The sequence below is a fragment of the Fringilla coelebs genome (assembly GCF_963513975.1).
Source record: "Fringilla coelebs genome assembly, chromosome: 10".
NCBI lineage: Eukaryota > Metazoa > Chordata > Aves > Passeriformes > Fringillidae > Fringilla > Fringilla coelebs.
Genome location: NC_140036.1, coordinates 1,142,007 through 1,163,503, shown reverse-complemented (window position 1 = coordinate 1,163,503; position 21,497 = coordinate 1,142,007). Strand labels below are relative to the sequence as shown.

General features: G+C 42.3%; 1 protein-coding gene across 9 annotated transcripts in view; it reads right to left on the bottom strand.

The window, feature by feature from the left end:
• Positions 1–21,497, bottom strand: part of PIK3CB (phosphatidylinositol-4,5-bisphosphate 3-kinase catalytic subunit beta) — a 99,227-nt gene that overhangs the window by 39,512 nt on the left and 38,218 nt on the right. For 7 of the 9 annotated variants that reach the window (XM_084212601.1, XM_084212599.1, XM_084212598.1 and 4 more), the window contains one exon: positions 11,056–11,171. The gene's annotated coding sequence lies outside the window, so the exon portion shown is untranslated. Of the gene's footprint in view, positions 1–11,055; positions 11,172–12,492; positions 12,512–19,395; positions 19,415–21,497 lie in introns of those variants that run through there. The other 2 variants (XM_084212603.1, XM_084212604.1) reach the window with 2 other exon arrangements.

Sequence of the window (21,497 nt, the reverse complement as noted above, 5' to 3'; positions counted from 1 at the left end):
AATATCACATCTAGGAACTGAAACAAAGGCAAAAAGCCATCTGGATTGAGAGTAACAGCACCAGAGACATTTTAAACAACTTCCAGCTAAAGGAAAAAACCAACAATTCAAATAATAATAAAAAGCTATTTCAGGCTGTTAACCTCATAGCTACTCCTGCCCACTGTCACAGTAACAACAAGCTCACTTACAAAAGAAGGAAGTAATTAAACCAGCACTTAACCTTGGCTCCACAAGTGTCTAATCAATGACTTCGAATTTCACAGGAGCAAAACCCAATACAAAATGCTTTTCTAAGGTACAGGTAGTACTGACAGACAGCATTCAAACCTCCCCATGTAAGTGTACATTTTCTCTAGGCTTTAACCTGCAAATGTCAGATTCATATATATGTATGTGCCCACACACTCTTCCTCCTAATCAATTTGTATTTTAATATACCAGCAGTTCTGTCAGAGCTGCTTATACTAATGGAAAGAAATGGAACACAGATGAGTAGAACATCTGCAGAAGAAGGAAATTTATCACTCATCTTGGTATTTATTTATTTAATGCATACAAAGAAGAAGCCCTAAAACAGGATTTTTCAATTGGGTGTTGCTGTTGTGGTTTTTAAAGGACTTTCCATCTCTAGGCAGACAAAAGAATTTGCTCTGGTGCTAAGAGCCTCATTCCAGAAGCCAGGACACCTTACAGCCTTCCCCTCACCTCCCAACAAAAGTACATCTCCTCATTTAATCAACAAGACTTGGAAAGGAAAAAAGGAAAAAAACTGACAAAGAGGAAAAAGAGCCTCCAGAAGCAGGCTGCTTCTTCATTGATTTCTAAAATACTTTAAGGACAGACACAGTCAAAAGTAAGCTGCAGATATTTTTATGCGAATTGCAGCCCCCTCATGTTTTCCCCCTAAAATCATGTGTCCAGGTCATACAGAGCAGGTACAAAAGTAGTGGAGGAAAAAAAATGTAGGCAACACTTCCAGCAAGTGTTGGCCACCAGCAGAACCACTGGAGCATTGCACAGTACCAGTTAACAAAACCCAGGCACCCAGAACATCCCCAGAGTTTCAGACTAAGGATCAGTAGGATTTCAGAGGCTGTGGTTTCACACTGGGGCTGTGCTCTCTTTCTAAACCACCCACCCATTTTCCTGAAGGCAGGCAAGACTATCTTGTGCCAAACTCAAATCCATCATGACTCCTTCAGGACATTGCTGAGAGCCCAGGACCACCCAGCTCCAAGGGCTTCCCACACTGCAGCCAGAGCTGGAGAAATCAATTGTACCTGGCCTGGGTAGTTAGTTAACTTGCACATGGTGCAGGAGTTAAATCAATTTTACCAGCCTGGGTAGTTAACTTGCACATGTACATGAGTTAAATCAATTTTACCTGCCTGGGTAGTTAACTTGCACATGTACAGGAGTTAAATCAATTTTACCTGCCTGGGTAGTTAACTTGCACATGTACAGGAGTTAAATCAATTGTACCTGGCCTGGGTAGTTAACTTGCACATGTACAGGAATTAAATCAATTTTACCTGGCCTGGGTAGTTAACTTGCACATGTACAGGAGTTAAATCAATTGTACCTGGCCTGGGTAGTTAACTTGCACATGTACAGGAGTTAAATCAATTGTACCTGGCCTGGGTAGTTAACTTGCACATGTACAGAAGTTAAATCAATTTTACCTGGCCTGGGTAGTTGACTTGCACATGTACAGGAGTTAAATCCAGGTGGTGCAAATATCAGGCAGTGCTGACCAAGGAGATACAAAGGACAAGCATGGGAGGGAGTTTGTAAGGTTACCCTGAAGCTGAGAGCTGCCCAAGAACATGCTCACAGAGAGTCTGTCTGGAGCACTGCAAAAAATGAGACATGAAATAACAATGCAATGAACTTTCCTTCGAAAATAATTTATCATATCAGCAAAAGACTTAGACATTAAACGTACAAAATCCACTTTAATTGTCATCAACACTCAACATTTATCTGCATCAGATAAATTCTTCTAAAACCAACTTCTTGAAGAATGCAGCAATTATGAAAACTCACACTGTGTCATTAAATCCTTTACTTCTGAACTCACCACAAATCCCCTATCAGTCATCCTCTGAGATCTGTTTTTCTGTTGTTAAAAGAACGCCAACATAAAATCCAATGCAATGTTCAATGTTTTATCTTGAATTATAATACAGAATACTAATCAAACATAAGTAAAAGTAGCTGCAAAGAAGGTGGTAATTATAAATGTACACATAATGCAGTGTCAGAGGAAAATTTTGATGCCCTGTTATCTCTCATAGTATTTATTCTCCTGAGCACCAAGCCTTTGGAAAAGTCTTTAGAAGAGCTATCTTCCATCTGAAATGATGTCACCCAGCCCTGAAATGTGGTCAGTTCTCTCAGGATGAAATCAGTATGCTATCATCCCAAACATATGGCAAAAGGTTGGAGGGGAAGATCATTTATATATCGAAAAGTAACTTTCCATAAGGAGTAAGTTTCTTTTCCACCACCCATCTTCAAAACACGGGTGCATTTTAAGGGCACAAAAATATCTACAGCTCTTCAAGTTGGATTTACTCTTCTTTTTCACTATACCTATGAATATTTACATAAAGGACAGGTATCAGAAGCAAACTTGTTTTGGATATGCAAAAACTAAGGGCACTCTGCTCATCCAGATTTTTGCTTTATGTAATAAGTTTTTACAACTGTTGAGCATCACATCCAAGACAATCATCACTGTGATCAATACAGCTCTTTATCTACTGCTTGCTCTGTCATGTGGCAGTCAAGGGGCTAAAAAAAACCAGAAGTCTTGCAGTAGTGAAAAGGGCCAGCCCATGCAGACACACAAGAACAGTGTTTGAACAGTATCTCACTGTGCAGAACAGACGAGATGACAATCTGACCAGTCTTTTTCTAGGAAATGGCAGCAGCACATCACGTAGTCTAAGCAGGAGAAACACTAAGAACTTACACAACACAACCATTGTAATCGTTTTTCTAACCATGTAAACATCTAGTACTATAAAAGGATGAGCAAGCTTTAGATGAAATATTTGAGAAGAAACAAGGGGAAAGAACCTAGTAGAATGATGGAGAAGGAGTCTGACTATGCAGGAAGACTTATATCCTACGAAACTTAGAAGGCCTTTAGAAAAAAAGTCTTTTAAAAAGATTGAAAAAGTCTGATTTCTTCTGAAGACACTCAAGACAAATATATGCATTAGATGAGGGCCAGTTCACAGCTCTGTAGAACCACATCCTCTTCTGTTCCTCAACCAAATTCTTGGGAGCTGTTCTGCAGCCCAGGGCAGTGTCTGGGGGCTGCCTGGGACTGCCACAGGCTGTCACAGGGCCACTTTGGGCACCAGCTCGACCCTCTCCCCTCATCACTCCTGTTCCATGCCCTCGTCACTCCTGTTCTATCCCCTCATCACTCCCGTTCTATCCCCTCATCACTCCTGTTCCATGCCCTCATCACTCCCCTTCCATCTCATCGCTCCTACCCCCTGCCCCCATCGCTCCCGTTCCATGTCACTGCTCCTGTTCCATTCCCCTCGTCACTCCCATTCTCTCTCCCCATCAGTCCCATTCCATCTCCTCATCAGCCCTGTCCCTCTCCTCATTGCTCCTGCCCCATCCCCTCATCAGTTCCATTGCCTCATCTCTCCCGTTCCCTCTTCCCATCGCTCCCGTTTCATCTCATCAGTTCTGTTCCCTCCCCTCATCGCTCCCGTCCCATCCCCTCACGGCTCCCGTTCCCTCCCCATCCCCTCACAGCTCCTGGTCCCATCCCCTCACGCCCTCACGGCTCCCGTTCCCATCCCCTCACGGCTCCCGGTCCCATCCCCTTACGGCTCCCGTTCCCATCCCCTCACGGCTCCCGGTCCCTTCACCCCCCCTGAGGGCAGCTCTCTCTGCGGGCAGCTCTCTCTGAGGGCAGCTCTCTCTGAGGGCAGCCCGCAGCGCTGTTCAGCGTTCCCCCCTCCTGCGGTCCCGTCCCACCCGCGGGCACACAATGGAAGCCCCGGGCACGAGCACCTCCCGTTGCCCGCGGCCCGAGCGGCCTGGCCCGGCAGCGGCAGCGGAGCAGGGCGCGGTGAGAGCGCGGCCCTCACCCACGGAACCGCCACGGGTGACACCGGGGGGAACGGGAATCACAGAACCACAGGCTGGAAGAGACCTTCAAATCATCAAATCCAACCCAGCCCCAAGACCTCACCTAAACCCTGGCAGCCAGTGCCACTCCAGTCTGTTTATAAACACACCCAGGGATGGGGACTGCACCTCCTCCCCGGGCAGGCCATTCCAGACCTTTATCACTCTTTCTGTAAAAAACTTCTCCCTAACATCCAGCCTGTATTTCCCTTAGCACAGCCTGAGGCTGTGTGCTCTGGTTGTGTCAGTGCTGCCTGGAGACAGAGCCCAGCCCCAGCTGAGCACAGGCACCTTTCAGGAGCTGCAGAGGTTTGTTTAAAGGTTTCATGCGACAGGAGCAGCACCGCCTGTTCCAGCAGTGACTGAGCTGCTAAGAACTGTGTTTTCTGCTCACACAGGACCAGTAATGACCCTTTTAAAACCAGAACACTGGTAACTCCAGGGTGGTCTGTGTGCCACTCAGACCATGGAAACCCTGCAGACCCTCCACGGCAATTCTCATTTAGCCCTAGAGTGAACCCACTTAAGGTTCTGGCCTTCTACAGCTGCACAGGTGCATTTCCATCCAAACTGCTTCCAAATCTAAAAATAAAATACAATCAACTTGATGATAAATACAAATGCCTAAATCAACTTGATTTTATACAACTTGCCTAAATCAAATGCCAAAATACAACTTGATGATAAATACAAATGCCTAAATCAACAAAGCAGAGATATTTCCACTCCCCAAATGTCACGGGTATCTACCTACAATAGCAAAGATTTTAAGAATTCCAGACATCTACAAAGTAGACTGGAAAGCTATTTTTAAAGATCATGTGGTACTATAAATATTTCCCAGCAGTTTAGTTCAGTTCAACTGCCACATGAGCTGGCCCTATGGAATGGAAAATTAAATGTCCATTTAGTCAGGGTTTCTCCAGAAATCAGAATAAAAATATCACCATTTAGTTTTCTAAAAATATCTATGTACAGAAAACATAAAAGGCCTTTTTCAAAGGCCTCCATCCCTCACAGTGCTCACACTGGTACCAAGAGTGGTCTCTCAGCCATCAAGTCTAGATTGTCTCATTTTCCTCACTAATTTTCCACAAACAAAGATAATTTCATTTGGGTTTTTTTTTGTCCCAGGTCTGTGATTATTTTGCCTGTTCATCTCCTGTAGCCTTATTCCTCTAGTGTACCCATAGTAATTATTCACCAAATTTTAAAAACTGAAGTCAGGATTTTAAACCCAAAACGAATGCAGTTTCTACTCAAATATTAATGCCTCTAAATAAAAGTGGCCCAGTTTTCAAGAAATGCTGAGCACCTAAATTTGCAATTGACTTACACAGGACTCAGAGATATGAAAAAAATGCAAGCATGTTAACTGGTTACGAATTAAAATTTAATTTAATTTAAAGTAACTTCATTTGAACAGATGGTTAGATTAGATTACCTCTAGTCATCCCTTTTTACAAGAATTATTCTACAATTCAGTTTAAGTATAACTTAAAAACTTGCTGTGAATGAGACTGCCTTCAGAAATTTTTTTTCCTGGAAAAGAAGTCTACACATAGAGAAGTGGTATTCCAGGCTCAGAAGAACTTATGGACTTTGCTTGAACAAGAAGGCAAATCTTACTTCCTGTTACTTTATACTCAGGCAAGCACACACATCTGCTGCTCCCTCTGAAGACTATCCATGAGGAGCTGAACAAGGGAATAAAACTTAAATCCCAGCTTCGGATAGACTTCTGCCAATGCCCAGGCAGCATGTGATTCTGGAACAGCAAACGGGAACACAGCAGCTTCCCACAGCCACTCCACAGCCATCCTCTGCTCTGCCCTGAAATCACTGCATAGTCACATAAAAATGGAAACAGTTTCAGGCCATCCATTTCAATTGTGCGAGCAGACTGGGTCACAGGGAGAAGAAAAACTCCTTTCACATTTCCGTATTGCTGTGTAATTTCACACAATCACCGGATCACACACAAGCTGGGGACACTATGGGAGAACATTCCCTTTCAGCCGATTGGAATGCAGTTCTGCATGGTTGAGAAGGAAGGACTATAAAGGAATGGAAGAAAACGGCAGCTCAGAAAAGCACTGTCATGTGAGAAACAGTTCATTTGACACCTTCACCAACAGAGCCTGGGAGAGAAAAAGGAGAAAAGCTCAAAGAAGAAAAGCCCAGGCCAGTTATTCAGTATTCTGTATCAACTGGGCTGTGAGAAAACATCTGGTAGAATCACTTTTAGAAGCATTTCTAAACAGCTCTCTTAGATATTTTGGAAAACTTCAACAGCAGCAGGCAGAGTGGGCCCTGACAGGAGGGGCAATGCATTTGGAGGTCCTGCTCCTATGCAGAAAGGTGAGACTAAAGATTTGGGAACAGATCAGAACTGGTCAGCTCTCAGCCCTTTTGACCCTGCACAGCACTGTAGATACTTCATGAACTAGAGGGAGTGTTGCCTTTTTCCCAGCCTGGAAATGACACTCGAGATAATTTTAGCAAGGAGGTAACATAAGAGCAGATCTTTATTTGACGGCCTTCAGGGGCAGTTATGGAGAGATCACGTTAAAAAATTATGAAAAAAAAAAAGAAGAAAATAAAAAAAGAAAAAAGGCAAAAACCAAACAGCATCAGGAGGCCAGCATGAAATGTTAGGGTATGTTGAGTCCCAAGAATAAACATTGAAATGATGGCACACTCACTGGGATGTTTTAAACAAGCAAACAAAAACAGGTGAATGGAGGGGGCACAAGGGAAGGAGGAGGAGGGACAGTCAGACTGAATGGGAAAGGAGCAGGAGGAGCTGAAGCAGAACAAAGATGTCATTTGAAGGCAGGCAGTAAGGTGTTTCTCTAGAGCTGCACAGTGAGGGTGCAAGAGGAGTGGCACAGGGACAGCTCCTCGCAGCCTCAGGGCTGCCTGGCCACTTGACAGCTCTTAAGATAACTTCAAACTGTAGGCAAAACCACAGCCTAAGGGCCTGGCTTTCTAACAGCCCAAGCTATTATTAAACTACTGTCATGAATCTGAAAAGATTCATTAATAATCTGAGCTTTTATTACTTTATTGTACTAAGTAAACTGTAAATAAAACTTTATTGTTAAGTAAACTGTAGAGACCCTGTCCTCTCATTGCTCAACAAGAATTGTACCTGACTTCTTAACAGTCCCACAACAAAACTAAGAAATAATAAACCAGGATTAGTTCTGCTCTCTGGGATCTCCTTGCCTGTTCTACCACTCAAAATAATTTTTTATTCCACTGTAAACACAAAGGAAACATTCCACTTATAAGACATTTAAATATATAAATAGTTCATATTTCCTCTCCTTTGGAATTATACAAATGAACCTAGACCATCACATCTCACTAGGAGCTGGCTGTTAAGATGTTACATCTAGATAACATTCTACTGTAAAAAAAAGTTAAAAACAGAAACGGAGGTTTTCCTATAAGTGGATACCTTTTCACACAGGGACTAAAAGATTCACCTTTTAGTTATTTCTGGTATTTTGATCAAAACCTCTAGGAAAGGGGATTATTCTCCAGCAGACAGATTGCATGTATCTACAGAGGGAGGTGAACCAGTGAAATAATTAAAAGCAGTTGAGTATCAAGGAGGAGTGAAATTTTCACCTACAAGGAGGGCACACAGCCCAAAACACACAAGCAGCTTGTGCTTAAGTCTCATACATGTTATGAGGAGAAAAGTTACCCATTTTTTTAAAGGTGGCAGAGTTCACAGGTTGGGCCAGTTGCTGCCTGGAGGATGGCATGCAAATGAGGAAACCCCTCACCAAATCTAGCAAAAACCCCTAAAATCAACGAGCCAACATGAAATTAAGAGATCTAACCAATGCCTAGATATGAGGAACAGAATCCAGTGCCCGCTGAGATCCTTTTTACCCCTCACCCTGACCTAAAAGACGTCGGCTGGACAGAGGACCCTGAATGTCAAACCGAAAAAGGGGGAATGTCCTGGTGCTCTGGGGAGGATGGAAGCCCCAGCTCTGCCTGCAGACCAACAGACACAGCTGCACTCTTCCTCCTCCTCCTCCTCCTCACCACTCCTGGGAGCAGCGGCGGCGTGAGCGCGACCCATCGGCTCTTCCCACCAGAGCTCATTTTCAATAGAGGCATTAAAAAGGAGAACGATCTCCTGCCCTGTTTATTTCAATACAAAGATGCCATGGATCTTACAAAGTAGAAAGATGCCCTTTAATGGAAAAAATTATAGATTTTACATGCTTCATCTGGCCAGGCATTCTTCCTGATGGGTTCTGTTTCTTACATAATCTGGATTTTTGCAGTTATTTTTCTTCCAACACCAGATTCAATGCCCCCATGACAGATTCAGAGGTGGCTGCACACAGCCATTTGTTACATGGACAGGACTGGTCAAGGACTGAGCAAACACTGAAGGAAATCCAACAACTCTAATGCAAATATTTAGATATATTTTATATATATTTTTCATGAAACTTATTTATAAAGACAAGTTGAAATACAATGCCATTTGGTAGAAAAACACAATCCTAGAAATCCCTTTTGTCATGAAGATAAAGGTAATAAAGCTAAAAGTAGCCCTGGCCATTCATCACAAGGACAAAAAAATATTTATGATTAAGTAGGAATTAGAGACTATTTAGCCTGAAAGGTATCTCTGGGAATCAGCTGGTTCCAAGCTCAGCTCCAACACTGAAGTTAAAGCACGTTGTTTAGGAGTCTGCACACATAATTTTGCAAGTCTCCATGGATGGAGGCTCCACAGTGCCCAGAAATGCAGCAACCCCTGGAGCCTTCAGCATCCCTTCAGCAGGGCCTGACTGCTCCTGGGGTTACTTTTCCCCAGCTGTGAGAGTCAGCATCTGCTTCTAAAACTTCACAAGAACTCCACCTGGTTTTTTAACTGTGAATAGAGATGCTGAGAGGACTTTATTTTAATGCTAACTGGAATTTTAAAATTCCAATTGCAAAATACACAAACTCCAACTAAAAACAAGCAAAAAACTAAAAACAATTGCAAAATACACAAACTCCAACTAAAAACAAGCAAATGGGTTGCAAAACATTTCTCCAAAAAGGAAAAATCTGAATTAATTTTAAGTTGTAACAATGGAATTCTCTGAGTCTCTTAAAAAAAAAAAAGGGGGGGAGGGAAGAAACACAAGTTTACTGACTACTGAACACCTGAGCAAGTTTTGTGTGTGGCATAAGCCTAAAAACAATGATTTAAACTGACAAAAGCTGTCTCCAGTGGACATTCTTCATTTTATTTGTTTGGGGAGCTCAGTTGTAACTTTATTGTTTATCTGTTTCAGTAACTTGATTACCAGAGTCAAGAATTAACTTGTCAAGCTAAGTGTGCAGGCAGCAAATAGGCTGGTTTGTTTGTTTGTACTGGGACCTTGTGAACAGGTGCCTATATTTCCACTGTGTAATCTAATAAGGCAGTAAAAGACAAATAACTCCACATAACACACTCCTGAACACTTCAGGGGTCAGAATTCAGAATCAGGTGCCCCAAGAATGTTGCACATGAGTATTTACCAGTCACTTGACATTTGGCCTGGATCAGGAACTGATGAAAATTTAAATGTGCTGACTAAAAATTGTAGCATTTCTATCAAGTACCTAGAGAAAGGGAACTAACGCACATCAGCTTTAAATCCACATTGAACTGAAAATTTTATACATTTTTTCCTTTAAGACAGGAAATCAATCAATCCAAACATGTTATTCTGCCAGTGAAACACACTTTGTTAAAAACACCAAGTATGAAAAGCTTTTCTTGTCTGTTTAGGTTCCACAGACGCTCTATGACACCCTGTACATGTCTGTGTTCAAAGAAGAAGCTAAGGGGAGTCATTTCCTCTTGGTAATAGAGCAATATGCTGAAATATACTTCTTGTAAAGTAAAATGACTTCTCACACTTCTCAGTTCTAAAATGGCCAGATCTTTTTCACTCCCAACCAGGCATTCAGGACTATTTCCAGTGTCTCCTGCAGAGTTACATTCACACAGCAGGAGTAAAATGCATCAGACTATGCATTTTACATATTACATTTTACATCAGACATATGAATTTAAAATGCATCAGACAAATGCAGCTTTTGCCCAGGTTCTAAGGAGAATATGTTTAAACATCTGACAATCTGATGCAAAGTGTCAGAAAAATTATTACATTTCCCATCTCAAGCATATGAAGGATACAGAAATTAAGAATTACACTATATCAGGACATAAATGTTTATTTATCTGGTAGCAAAAAGTGCCATCCACAGTCCCTGCAGTAGGTAGAGAAGCTCCTTTTATCAGAAATGAGACACACGTGTCAGCCCAGAATTCACAAAAGCTGGAAGTGAACTACAAACAGTGAAGGAAAGATGTCTCTGATATTCATAAACTGAAAATCTAAGCAAATTTGATGACTGATGGGACTGCAATACAGGACAAATAACAGATACAACAAAAATAAAGTCAGCCATAAGAGCCATGACTGGAGAGTTACAGACGAAAAAAACAAGTGTATGTTCAAATTCCCTGGAAAATATAAGCAGTGCTTTAACTTTTTCCAGCAAATAGAGGCTTATATGTAATCACATGTATACCAGACAGCCCCCTGCTCAAAACCACAGGCAGCATACACAGCAGCCAAGAGAAAAACCTGAAACCCATCCCAATTTCCCAAGATACAGCTACTTCCATGGTTCAATCCATGAGTCCATTACCGGCTGATCAGCTGAAATGAGTAGAGAGTCACCCATTTATATTTTTAATGCAACTATACAAAGCCAAATACAATAAAAGCCTAATAACCATGCTGACTTTAGAAGCAAAAGACAATAGAAAACAACCCCAGAAAACCCCAGCCCTGTAATACTTACTGCAATGAACCTTCCCTGTTTCAGTTTGACTGCGTAGAGAAGATACTTTTATTAAACATTTTCTTCCTATTACTCTTGATTTTTCAGAAGATTCCACGAGATGACCTCAATGTGATCTAAAAAAAGCAAAACACATTATAATGTAATTTACCAAATGAGAAAATCAGCAATTTGTATTTGGTATTAAAGCTGCACCAACTTTCTCTGCAGAAATACCTAAATAATCACACTATTTTTTACTGCCTTCAAATGCGACAGCGCCACATTCCCACTGCACAATGTGATTAATCTAACAAATTAATGTCAAATCCACAAACACCCTGCTAGCAGAAAGGCAAAAAAGGAAGTAATAATTTGAATATGCAATTTATTCTAATAAGTCTTATGATCATGAATTAGTCAAAAGCATTCTTAGCTGCTATAAATATTTTCAAATTTTTGTACACTCAATTTGAACCAGACCAGCAGATGTCCAGTGCGCATAAAGCCAAAAAAATGGAGACAGAGTTGCCTTCTTATCTTAAGCACATTTTCCTCTGGGCTGTAAGGTGATTTTAGTGGATGTTTTTTGTTTGTCTGGGAGTATTTTGGTGGTTTTGGGTTTTTTTTAAGAGTGTAATATCATCTGTAGCTCTACTATGGAGAAGCTGAGCTGATGACACAAGTGATCCCATATTCCTGTTCACAGTTCAACCTGCAAAAGGTTCAAATGTCTCTGACCAACCAACACCCTGCAGATGTACCGGGCAAAACATCTCAACAGAGCCAAGGCATCATCCTCCTCAGCTCCACCCTGCAAATCATGCTCTCAGGAAAGAGAAGTGAACAAAAACTACTTCGATCCCCCTGAGCACCAAGCAGTGCTGTCAGCTTGCAACTGATGCTATCTCCAGGTTTGTAGGCCAAGCCACAAAGCACAAGATATGTAACTACCATAAACAATGTAACTTCCCATAAACAATTCTTTTTTCTAAACCACACCAGGCAGGTCCCACTGCGCTCGTGAGAACTCATCACAGTACAGTGACCAGCAGGGAGGGAGGGCTGCCCCTGCCTCTCCCCCACAGAGCAGAATTCCTCTGGGAATTGGCACGTGGGGTGGAGCCCTCTGAAGCAACTCAGACTCTTCAGTGGCTTTGAGGGATAAATACTTACTGCCTGTGAAAAATGCCAATCACTTGTTTTTAAAATTTTAAAAGTTTGATAGTAATGAAATGGTTATAAAAATAGTAATATAATTAGAGTAATAATAATTTGACAGTTTGGATTAAGACAATATGAGACAACAGAAACAAAGAGTTACAGATGTCCGGTACCTTTTCTGGGCAGCACAAGCCCAAAAAAGGCCCCAAGTTAACAGAGGATGAACCCTTAAAAACAACAGCCTGTTGCATATTCATCCACCTCAAACATGATGCATCAATTCCATTCACACACAGGATTCTGGCTGGGCAGTGTCAGCTTCTCTGAATCCTGACGGCGTCATCACGGCTGAGCAAGGTGGGAAGAAGTTCGTTTCTTCTGATAATGGGGCAATAAATTCTCTTTCTCTGAAAGAATGAGGTGCCCTGTGACTGCTATCTCTCTCTAAGTCCTTTCTTTAGGAAAAAAAAATATCCTACATAGCAGAGTTTCTATTTTAACATTTTATTAGAACCTAAAACAATATTTAACACACAACGTAAGAGAATTAATACAGCATAACTTTCTAACACAACACATATAATATTCATTTTAATATTGGCAAAAAGCCAATCATAAAATACACATTTTTCACACTGCCTCATGTACTTAGGTCTAAAAAAAATTAAGTTACTGCTCCATGCACAACCTTTTGGTGCATAAAGGTGTCCCAAAATGGGTTTTCACCTGGTGTCCAAGAAGCCAATCCACACACATTGAGTTATTTGATTTATTTACAGAGGCATAAGCTAGTCCAAAAACTTCTCAGAATTAATGTCTAGGAGCCTACAGCAGGGAACACACACAAGAGAAAAAAAAAGACTAGAGAAAAATGAAGCCAGTATTATGTGATTTGGGAACTGCAATGACAAAGTAACAGTGTGAATCTCACAGAAGCAAGGCTGAACTACCAGCCTGGAATTCATGTTTTACAGCCACGTCAATATTTGTGCTGGTGGAATCAGAAAAATCCCGATCAAAGGCTACTGGCCAGCAGGCAGGATCTTAGGAGGGGGCGTGAAATGCATCCTGCTATAGCTAACAGGCATGACAACAGAACTTCCACCCAAGGAAGAAATCCTGCATGACCTGTGGCCCCTCAAACAAGGCGCACAGTGTGTGACTGAACCATACCCCATGGCAGGAGCAGGACACTCTTTGACTTACAGTTGGATATTCCAAACTTCTAGAGGTCAACGGCTAACTGGACACATGATGACCAATGGTGGGTGTCCAAAAATTACCCAGGGTCTATAAATGGTACAGCTTAAACAAACCCCTGCATTGTGAATAGCTCCTGTCACAGCACCCTGTCCTGTTTCCCCCCTTTTCTCACAGTACTTTGGATCTCTGCAGCTCAGACATCACACTGTCAACAGGCTGGTCCTCTACAGCCAACTGTGGGGGATCAGCCAGCCCTGGAGACCTTAAACCATTTCTGAAGTACACAAACAAAGCACCCATTGCTGCAGCCAAGCATGAGAAACAAACCCTTCACTAGAGGATGAGAGTGGGCAGCCTTGTTTTTCTCACCAACCAACCCTTCCTGTTCTTCAGAGCAGGGGTTCAGAGAGGTGGTATGGAAGGGCTGAAGATCACACATGGGCAGCCACGACACTTCCCACCTTCACACCACGAGTGGAGAATCTTCTAAAGGCTGGTTACACCCAGCAGACAGGGTACAAACCCTGCCGGCCTTTCACTGACTGTGAGCAGCCGCTGAGGACTCCAACCACGTCACAAACCTGCCAGCACCATCTTTGGGAACTGCATAAGCACAGAAGGACTTGGAGGAACTGCCTCCCAAACTGCACTCTCTGAGGACATCTCTTTTCCCCACTGCACCTCTCTGGGGAACATGGGAAAAACAGAACTGGCAGCTGGACACTACAGACAGCCTCTCTTCTGGGTCTGTTGGGTGTGACCTCAGCCAAAAACACACCACCAAACCACCTTGGGCCCACACCCATATGACTTCTTCTGACAGCACCCACCAGGGACCCAACAGAAATCCTTTTCCAGCTTCTCTGCATGAGAAATTGCATTTGGCAAAATAATAATTTTGGGGAATCCTTTAATCACACCCTCATTACATAGATACTGATTTTATGTAAATCCTAACTTGTTTTTTTCTAAAACATTAACAATCTTATGAGGCAATTCAGCAATCATAAACTGTGTGGTGGCAATCAAAATGCCTGTGACAATACAGTAAAACTTGTCAGAGCTCTTCACCTACACTTATGAATGTCTTGCCAAAAAAATTAATCACAAGAAAAGAAAGGGGGAAGAACTACAAGAAACTTTTGCCTAAAATTCCTGTGTGGCATAATGTTCAAGAAAAACAATTATGAGCGAAGGAAACAAGCCACTCACAAAGACAGAGAAAAGGAAAAAGAGAAGAGAAAAAAATATCATTCATAAGCAATGTAAGGTGCCACACAGAAATTACTGGGCTAATTGTGGCCCTATTGTCTTCTGCTCTATAACAATTTCTAGGCCCATCAGACAGGCTGCTGCTCCATCAATTCTTCCAGAGTACACAAAAAATCCATTTGTCAGAGAGGATGCTCCAGGTTTACTTCAGGATAAGGAACTTTGAGTTGAGTGACATAACACAGCAGTTTCTTGGGTACTTCTCTGTGATTAAATCTCTTACTCTGGAAGAAAGCACTGAGGCAGACATCAGGAGAGACTAGCAGAAGTTTAGGACAGTGATACACAGCTGGGGCTTAGAGCTTTGGTCACCTCAAAGCTGCCTTAAGCATTTCATGCTCTCAGTAGTGCTGAAGACTGGACAAGTGAATACCAAAGTGAATTGGTTGCTGTAGCAATGAAGAAACTCGCCATTTCATCAAGTCAGAGACAAAAAAGTATGAAGGATCAGTAAATACACCAAGTATCTTCAGCTTTAAAAAATACTGAAACATATAAAGCAGCTCAGTCTGAAGTTCCAACAATAACAGACACAGAATTCTTCAAGAGCATTCACTGCCAATAATTAAGCCATCACAGCTCAAGTCCAGGAACTAAAACAGTGAGGAGAAGAGAAGCTCACAGCAGTGCACATCTGCCTAAATGACAGCAACTTCCAGCTTCTGCTCACTGCACAGCTGAGTGCCCAGGCTGAAGATGCAAGTTCAGTCCTACTCTGCAAGGAGCATTTCATGTCTGTTACACAGTGGTGTGTGCCAGCTGACCCAGAGAGCAGAGCTGGACACAAGCACTGCCCCAGCAATGCAGGGCCCAGAGTCCCTTCAGCAGCAAAGACCAGCTCTGACCTCTGAAAGGCCAATTTCTGCAGGACCATCAAGTGACAAAACACCATACTGACGATGGTGTGTTCTACTTTCCCAGGTGTTGGTGCTTGGTCAGAAACCAGTAATATCCTTTGAAAAGCCTCAGACTTCTCTGAAATCGGAAACCCACTATCTTGTACAAAATCTTTTAACCAAAACTGAACAGGCATAGAGCAACAAGTTCCCATTGCTCAAGAACAGCCACAGAAAAAGAAAAAAAAGGCAGAGACAGAAATTGCAGAGCGCCAAATGAGTTCAAAAGAGACATCTATGTCAGAACTGTAAGTCAGTTTGTGTCCTTTCTTATTCCTGAAGCTGGGCAAAGCAGAGACCACTCAGCATTTTCCTGTATTATTCTTTAAGTTAAACAGATGAAAACATGATTTGAAGCTAGATTCAGCTATGCCTCCATCAAGAAGTCAATACCATAATTACAATTATGCAGTGGGTGACTAAGGGCAGGAGCCCTGTCTCCCACCACAGTGACTCACAGTCTGAGGGATCTTGTTCACTCTCCCCAAAGCTCTGCCTCAGTGAAATCCCCTCTGAAATCCCCTTCAGTGCCCAATAGGCTTGGTTAAAACTCATTTATACTCACACAAGCACAGACTAATACACTTCACAATGAATCATGTTTTTACTTGGTTACACATGCTGCTGAGTTCCCTTCCAGTTTAGAACTGCAAGACAACATCAAAACCACCTTGCAAGTTTTCACCTTTATTTTGAACATAGTGTTTCTTTTGAACACAGTGATTCTTTAACAGGGTGTCAGTTACAGACATTTGAATTTATCTGGGAGGGTGGGAGGGTGTGTCCCTCCTTCCCAGTGATGTAGCCTGCCTGATGGTGCTCAAGGTTTAGTAATCCAGTAACCCTCCTACTAATTCTATATTAGAAGTCAATCTGATTGGACTTGGATGTGAGGCAAATAATCTTTTTGCCTTACAATAAAGTCAAACTTAAGAGCAAAAGACTGTTGGCATGTACTGGCACTGGAAAATGAAGGACTCTCCATTAAAGCAGCAAGGAACAGATAGTTCCAGACAGGAAGGAATCACCTTCACTATTTAGGATCAACAAAGAGAAACCTAAACAAAAATAATTCATTTTTATTTTCCGAGAATGTTTCACTTGGTTTTTTCCTGCTCTGTCACCTTCAAAAGAACTGCCTCTGGGCAAAGCAGAAGGGAACACATCACTGTTAGGGAAGCTTAACATAAAGAGGCTCCTAGAGAGCAAATTTTCCTCTCACACTGTGCCAGGCAGCCAGACATTCCCTGACCTGAGGGCAGAGTGCTGAGATGGAGATGGGCAAAGTCTGTGCTGAGGGAGACCCTGCGATGCCCCCAGCACTCAGGGCTGGCTGCCAGTGCTGATCACTCCTAATGCCAAGTGCAGAGGAAGAGAAGCTCCCAGGAGAGGCTCTGGGCGGGAGGACAGGCTCTGTCTGCTACACCACGGTTCAAAAAGCACAAAGTTCAAGGCGGCTGTGACGGTTTTGTGAAAACAGCAATGTGTTTGTTATTTCAGATGACTCACAAACAAGTGCTTAGATCTGCTTTATACTGCTCCACAAACACAGAGTCAAGTGAGCAACACTTTCCAGCTGGTTTCCAGTTCCGCTGCAGCACGGGGCACAAGTGATGACCCAGAGCTGGCTCAGCAGCTCAGAGCTGGGACAAAAACCTGAATGGATCACCCTGAACAGACTCATCCATGTGAAGATGTAACTCCTCCCAGGGCCCACTGATCACTTCCACCTCCACGCCAGCCATGCAGCTTCTCTTCCTCTGTGGCTGAGAGCAGTGAAGAACTGGAAGCTGTGGTCCCAGAGCAGTGCTCCTCTTCCCAGAAATCCTCACCTACACATGAAGTGTAAGAGTCAAAGGCTTGAGCTGAGCCAGCCTAAGCACTGAGCAGCAGTTTAGGCAGGTGCAGACAAACCCAGCATCCTGCACAGGCCCTTGTAACACCTCTAGAGATGTTTGCAGGGTCAATGAACCCCCAACCAGCCTGGCTGCCATCCTTGCACACCCTCAGCAGCCCTCCACAGCTTTCCACGTCCTACAAAAGGCTGCAAGCAATAATAAAAGATTTGATTCTGCATGGATTTTCATCCCATCTAAAGCAGTATTTGAGGACAGGAGTCTCAGGGGCAAGGGCAGGGGCATTAACAGCCAGCAGCACAGCAATTCCTGTTTCTGTTTCTTTGGGCTTCTATCACAACACAGTCACATCCCATACTTTTGTTTTTTAAGCTGCTCCTGAATCTAGAGTTAATTACTGGGCAGAACACAAGGACTTGCTCTCGAACAAAATTACCCCTGCACCATTACTTTCAATAAAGAAACCTTATATTTGTTTAATGAGATATTTTCATCCATTCTAAAGTTTATGATGTCCTTTCTCATGCCTTCTCTCTGACTGCCTTAAACTCTGAAAGGCCAAGGAGCATAAGGACTGACAAAGCACTTCCTCTGAGTTCAGGAACACCTGAACATGGCCCTTATTGCTGATGCATCTTCTACTCACCAGTGTGTCACAGACATAAAAACACTCAAAAACACCAACTGGCTCCACCCAAAAATTACTACATGAATAAATATTTACCTGCACTTTAAACAGAGAAATACAGCAGTGAGTCCTCATCCTGTTTCTGTGAAGATCCCACCACCACAATTACTGAGTTACTTGAAATATAATTAGTAGCACTACTTGTGATTTCTGTTTCTGATCTGTGCAGCCTATTTTCTTCACTATTTGCATGTCCCCACGTTTCACTTCCCAATTACATTCTGTGAAATGCCTAATATGGTGAAACTACACAAATTTACTTCTATTTAGTTCCCAAATTCTGCTTTTTGTTGTGCTCATATTTGAATTTTTAGAAATGAGAACACAGAATTCAAAAGCAAGACTGAACAATTTGTCAGTTATTAATTATTCTGAGCCATTTTGTGGAGGTGCTGCCCACCACCCTGCTCCAGGTATCACTTGAAAGGCTTTGATCTTTATGATTAAAACAAACTCCCAAGTGTGGATTGCAAGGGACTATGAACCAACACAGAAATACCTAAGTGTATTTTACAGACATGCTGCTGCAGTCCAACTTGCTCTTTGATTCCAAATATTACCACACAATAAATAATAACAGCATTCCACCACTAACAACATGCACACAGTAAATGTTACCTGAAACTAGTAGTAATCACTAAGAATAGTTCCTGTGCTGAAGAAGGAAAAATACAAGCATCTAATAAAAGCAGTTTACCTCCAGCTATATCCAACACTCAAAAGCAAATCTATTAGCTCTTTCAGATAATAGAAGTGTGCATTTTAATCTGCTCTTGCTCCCCACTCCCTCCTCTATCAGGTAGTGAGGCCTCATAGAAAAAATATTTAAAATATGAAGCATAATTTCAGCATGATAATTTATAATACTATGTAATTTAGAACTCCAAATCTGAACTTATCCCAGGCTAGAAGCAAGGGAGTGCTTGGTTTCAAAAACAAAAACAAAACAAAAATAAACAAACAAAACAAAATCCTAAACCCACCAAAACCAAAAACACACCACAAAAGAAAAACAAATACAAAATACAATCCTCCCGTCCTCAAACCAACAGTTTAAACCTGAATTTGGATCCAAAAGTCAGATTTGAATAGTATTCACATTTTTTACACTGCCTTTGGACATAGCACCTAACATTACAGAATACTTGATGTAAGAACAAACTAACCAACCAACCCAAACCCTTCTATTTTCCTCAGCTGCAGCGCTCAGCTCTGGAATTTAGACTACTGCCATTTTCTGGCTTCCCTCATTAACAAAGATTTCACTCCATTCACCAGCTACCTGTTCCAAGGCTTCTTTCTGAGAGAAGCAGAGGGATTTTGTGGTGCCAGGAGCCCTCCAGAGAGAAATTCCCTTGCAGGTTCTGAGCAGGAGCAGAGGCTGGGCAGGGCTGGGGCTGTGACCTGCCCAGAAATGGAACCTCCTGGGGCACTTTCACATGCAGGCCGTGGGGGGATGCAGCACAGGCAGCAGACACATTATGGTCCATGGATTAAATCCTCCTGCTGTCACTCAGTCGTGACACCAGCATTTACAGCACTGCCTGCCAACAGGCATCTCACACCCAGCCTGTCCCTGATCAGTGCACACGAGCTCCTTCTTCTCCCAGAGCTGATCCCTGGAGACGTTCATGGGACACCTTCGCTGCATTCTGCACCCAGCCTGCTGCTTCTCCTCCAAACTGCAGGGCAGGAGGACACAGGGGATGTCAACCTGGGCACACAAACAGCAGCAGCATCTATATTTAGGAAAGCAATTATTAAAATATGACAAAATCAGACACCAAAAAAGTGACTCTTGCAACTGAAAGCAAAGGCTTTTCTGTTTTCACACAAACAATGATGGCTTGACCAAAATAGAAATTTCTCAGCACCATACTTGACAGCAGAAAAGCTCAAAAAATCTTTCCCTAAACTCCTTTCAAATTTTCTCCCAAGATAAGCCAGAAAGAAAACAAAGCCCCTCTAAAATCCTATTTTACTTCTCACCCATACAAGAAAAAAGTACATCACAGAACGACAGAAAGTTTAACAACAAACCATTTCATTTGCCACCACATCCCAACAAATCTTTCTTCAGCTTAACTGGGGTCTGTGAATCACCAAAATGTAGGTGCTCAAGCCCAAGGTTTCAGGAATACTGCCATTTTGAAGAACCCTTCTTGTATAAGGGGTCTAGCCATGCCTCTTTTTCAAGAAAATTGTCATTACATAGGTAGAACCCCTTTATCACTGCACAAATAGAGCTAAAAACCACCTGAAGACTAGGGTGCTACTTTCCTGGCCAAAAGGTCCCAGTTAAATCAGTAATGAAGAAGCAACTTAGGGCATCAAGAGAGTGGAAAACTTTCACAGAAATTGGTGTCTATTGTCTGGTTCTTTCAAGCTTTATCAGCACAGCACACAGAGCCTGCACCTCTCATTCTCCTGAGGCAATAGCCCCAGGAATTCACCCCTAAGCAGTGATTTTAAAAACTGGCAAGTAGTGATGGGAAGACAAAAGGAGCCACCAAATTCTGAAGGCCTCTATAAATCCTGTAGTTGCACATAATAAAAGCTGACAAGTTATCAAACTACAAATAAATCTGAAAATTTAACTGTGGTTTCTGAAATTCACATTAAAAAGAAAGTAACTTGAGGACACTAAAATGATGAGCTGCAGAGACAGACTAAGGCAAGAATTGCTCTGCCTTCTCATGAAATTTACCTAGAAGTTAACTGGAACTGAAATAACTCAGAAAACAGCTATAAATAGAAAGGGGTTAATCACTCAAATTTCCATTCCCATGACAAGAATTCACTAAAGACTCTCACTTTTTAATCTTATGATATGATGCTTTAAAAATACTTCAGCTGCTGCACTACAATCTGCCTCTACCTACTTTTTAAGAATAATTTCTCCTTTATTTTTTTAAACACAATAAAGGAGATTTTCTTTTGACAAAACCATTTTCACTGACAGTCACCAAAGCGAGCCTATGCATCAGCTGGAACAACTGTATGTGATCACTTAAATGGATCTTGTTTTAATGGGGCCACTTAAAAATACATTTACCTTTTCCCCATCCTATTATAAAGCACATAAAACTTATTTGTCATCGATTTCAACTACCAGAGCTGCTACAAAGTACTTTCCAATTAAGTGTTTGCATTTATCCTAAAAGCAGCAGAGAAACTTGGAATCATTAGGGTTGGAAAAGGCCTCCAAGGTGATGGAGTCCAACTTGTCCCTAAGTCCTGTCCCTCAGTATCACACCCACTGCAGTTGTTCAAGGACATCCATTCAAGTTTACACCATGCAAAGACACCAAAGGAAAAAACCTGCCCCACCCTTGATGCACAGATAAAAGCACACCAGGATAAGCCAGAGTCTCTGAACTCACA